This window comes from Dama dama, chromosome 4, assembly GCF_033118175.1.
Source record: "Dama dama isolate Ldn47 chromosome 4, ASM3311817v1, whole genome shotgun sequence".
In the NCBI taxonomy this organism is placed as follows: Eukaryota; Metazoa; Chordata; class Mammalia; order Artiodactyla; family Cervidae; genus Dama; species Dama dama.
The window spans coordinates 14986949-14991091 of record NC_083684.1 but is presented as its reverse complement, the minus strand read 5'-3'; the positions used below and the strand labels follow the sequence as shown (position 1 = coordinate 14991091).

Below are 4143 nucleotides of genomic sequence, written 5' to 3'. Positions count from 1 at the left end.
AATATTACTCAGCCATTAAAAAGAATTCATTTGAATCAGTTCTAATGAGATGGATGAAACTGGAGCCCATTATACAGAGTGAAGTAAGCCAGAAAAATAAATACCAATAAAGTATACTAACGCATATATATGGAATTTTTTAAAATGGTAACGATAATCCTATATGCAAAACAGAAAAAGAGACACAGATGTACAGAACAGACTTTTGGATTCTGTGGGAGAAGGCAAGGGTGGGATGTTCTGAGAGAACAGCATTGAAACAAGTATACTATCAAGGGTGAAACAGATCACCAGCCCAGGTTGGATGCATGAGGCAAGTGCTCAGGGCTGGTGCACTGGGAAGGCCCAGAGGGATGGGATGGAGAGGGAGGCGGGAGAGGGGATCAGGATGGGGAACACATGTAAATCCATGGCTGATTCATGTCAATGTATGGCAAAAACCACTACAATATTGTAATTAGCCTCCAACTAATAAAAATAAATGGAAAAAATAATTAATATGAAATATCCACTTTACTTTTGGTAATACTCTTCTCACCTGACATCTACTTTATATAATATTTACAAAGCTGCATCCTCTTTCTTAAACTTACTGTTAACCTGATGTATTTTCTTCCACTCTTTTACCTTCAATCTATGTCTTTATATTTAAACTGTTTCTTTCACAAATGGCATATAGTTAGGTCTTACTTTTTATCTAACCTGACAACTCTGCCTTGTAATGTACTGTTCCGTTTCTTTAATGTCGTTGTTGGTTAGCATATGTTTAAGTCCACCATTTTTTATTCCCTTGCCATTTATTCCATTTACTCCATCTACTGTGTTGGCTAAAAAGCTCATTGGCCCAAAAAATGTTATAGAAAAACCTAAAGAAAATTTTTGGCCAACTCAATATGTCATCTGTTCCTTTGTTCCTTCTTTTCTCCATCATTATTTAAGTAAACTGAGCAATTTTTAGTATTGCATTTTCTCTCCTTTGACTTTTGAACTATACCACTTTGTGTTATTTTCCTTAGTAACTTCTCTAGAATAACACTGTCTATTAGAAGTACAATGTGAGCCACACATGTAACATTTATAGAATATCTCAATTTTTGGTTCACACATTACCAAACTTAAAAGCAGTTAAATTAATTTAATAATATATCAACATAACATGACCTAAATATTATCACTCTAACATGTAATATGATATTTTAGATTCTAAAATTACATTCATACTGTCTTTGAAATCTGATCTGAATTTTTATACCTGTGGCATATCACAACTGTTAAAGTAAAAGATCTGTAAAAACAATAAAATGGTGCCTCACAGAAGAATGCGTACACCACTTCAGTTTTTCATTTAAATTTAAGTCATTAAATGACAGATTCATCTCCTCGGTTTCATTAGACATATTTCAAGTGCTTAGTAGCCCCATGTGGCCAGTGACCACTATATTAAACAGAAAAGCTCTGGAGTTCACAATATGTACGTTTAATTTATCACAGTCCAGGCTAAAATAATATTGAGTTTTTAATTAGCAATGAAGTTCCCCCACAACAGCACAATTCCATTTATCCTTCCTCATACTTTGTGCTATATTCACATATCTTTTTCTTCCATCTATGAATATAGACCTTGCAACACAAGGTTATGATTTTTGCTTTAAGCATCCTATAGTCACCCATCAAAAAATGGGCAGAAGATCTAAATAGACATTTCTCCAAAGAAGACATACAGATGGCCAAAAAGCACATGAAAAGATGCTCAAGGTCATACATTATCAGAACAATGCAAATCAAAACTACAGTGAGGTACTACCTCACACCAGTCAGAATGGCCATCATCAGAAAGTCTAAAACAATAAATGCTGGGGAAGGTATGGGGGAAAAGGGAACCCTCCTATACTGTTGGTTGGTAAGAATGTAAATTGGTATGGCCACTATAGAGAACAGTATGGAGGTTCCTTAAGAAACTAAAACTAGAACTACCATGCAATCCAGCAATCCCTCTCTGGGGCAAATATCTGGAGAAGATACATGCACTCCTATGCTCAGAGCAGCATTATTTACAATAGCAAAGACATGGAAACAACCTGAATGTCCCCTGAGAGATGATCAAATAAAAATGTGGTAGGAAGAGGGCTCCAAATGTGGAAAGGGAAGTCAGTGCCTCAGTAAGCAAGGAGAACTGTAGAAGGAAGAGTCAAATGTTGACAGAGATCTATGATTCAGTTCCAATTTCATGATGTGGTCTCCCTAAGGAGCTGGCTTTTCAATGAGGATGACAATGGAAGAGATGAAGCTGAGACCACTTCTATGGTTTCTATGACCCTCTCTGCAGTCACATATCCTGTGTTTAATGAGATAGAATGAGTAAATCTGTCTGTAGCTCAGACACTGAGAGTAGCTTTCATCAAGGCTGAAAAAGAAAATCTATGACTCATACAAGACATCATTATGAAAATTTTAGGGATAAAAAAGTATAGAAGTCAACTTCACAGAGTCCTTTCTTCAAATGACAGCTGATGATGTAGAACAGTATATGATTAAACGACCAGAGCCTGAATTCCAAAACCTAAATGAAAAGGCACAAGCACTTAAACAAATTCTCGGTAAGATCCCAGATGAGATCAACGACAGAGTGAGGTTTCTGCAGATAGTCAAGGATATAGCAAGTGCAATAAAAGAACTTCTTGATAAAAAGCGATCAATGTCTTGAAGCAATATCAATACAAGAACCACAGGGCACTTGAACACCAAAAGAAAGGGCCTGTGAAGTACTCCAAAAGTTTCAATGGTACTCTGAAAACCTATTTTATAGATGACAAGGCAATAAATATGTTCGTAAGTGCCAACCAAATTCATCAAACCGACTTGATACTTCAGGCCTCAAAACTATGGCCTGAAAGTTGTATATGTTAAGAGATATACTTCTCAGTGGCAGCACTGGACTGTCTTTATCCATAAATTTTTATGTTTGACTGTGTAAATTATCAGTCCCTTCTGAATGGATCTAATAATCCAAGATGTTGAATGGGATTACTGGCATATTACACCATGTTTTTATAAAATATAGCTTAATCATAATCACACTCAAGATTTTGCATCACTTTTGCTATTATCACTCTTTTAAGAATGCTAAGTGAAAAGAATTTATGCCTTAATGTGTCATTACATAACTTTCTTTAAAATAATTATAAATATTGAGGTTTGTTTCTGACATTTTAACTTGGAAGTGATACGCTACAAGATAGTATTTTAACAACATTTGCTGCCAAATATTCAATAAACAGTTTACATCTGTTAAATATTTCTTTACTTGAAAAAATACATACATATATATATATATATATATATATAAAAAATCAGAAGACCAAGATGACTTTGTGTAATGTCTAAACAGCTTCTAACAGGAGTTTATTAGCAGTTTATCAGATAATAAAGCAGTAAGAATTCCTACTTTTCTGTCCTTTATCACTCTGGGCAAAAAGTAGTTAATGGAGATATTTTTGCTAGTTATTATATCTGACGGACTGTGTATTTTTCCAAACTTTGTTTTAAGAGACTTATTAGAAGCAGATAGTACTTTACAGCGTCTTCACACTATACTGCCACTTTTGAACTCTATGATGATGTACAATTAAGTCTTTCTGATTTGCTGGGCCCTAGTAAGCTCTGTCCCTTTTTCCCATAAATAGCCACAACTAATAGTAATTTGAAGCTATACTGGTGCTCGCTGTGCACAGGGAGCACAGAAGGATTGGTGCCTATTCGAGATGAGCCACCTGATGCGCAGCAAAGCTGGAATTCCAGTGCCGACCTGGGGCCCATGCTGTCACCCACTACGTCATGTTGCTACCAGCATAAAGAGAAAAAACTGACAGTGGACAATGCACCTACCTACTAGTCCTCTTCTGCTCCCAAGATGCCCCTCTCCTTGTCAGCTGTGAAATCTGTGCCCAGAAGAGTGGCCCCACATCCTAGACATCACTGAAGTAGCTTGAGTCCCAAGCAGGAAACCCCACAGTATTCCCAGACCCAGAGCCACGGGAGTAAGGAAAACACTGTCCTTTTACAATAAGCTTAGAGTTCTTTCCCTGTTCTGCGTGCATCAGCTACCCCTGCTCTTGACTCCTGCTTCACCCCGCTACTCCTCTC

The 4143-nt window shown here is 36.6% G+C and overlaps 1 pseudogene; it reads left to right on the top strand.

Moving 5' to 3' along the window:
* The first annotated feature begins 2260 nt into the window (after positions 1-2260).
* Positions 2261-3892, top strand: LOC133052507 (programmed cell death protein 10-like; annotated as a pseudogene).
* The last annotated feature ends 251 nt before the right edge of the window (positions 3893-4143 follow it).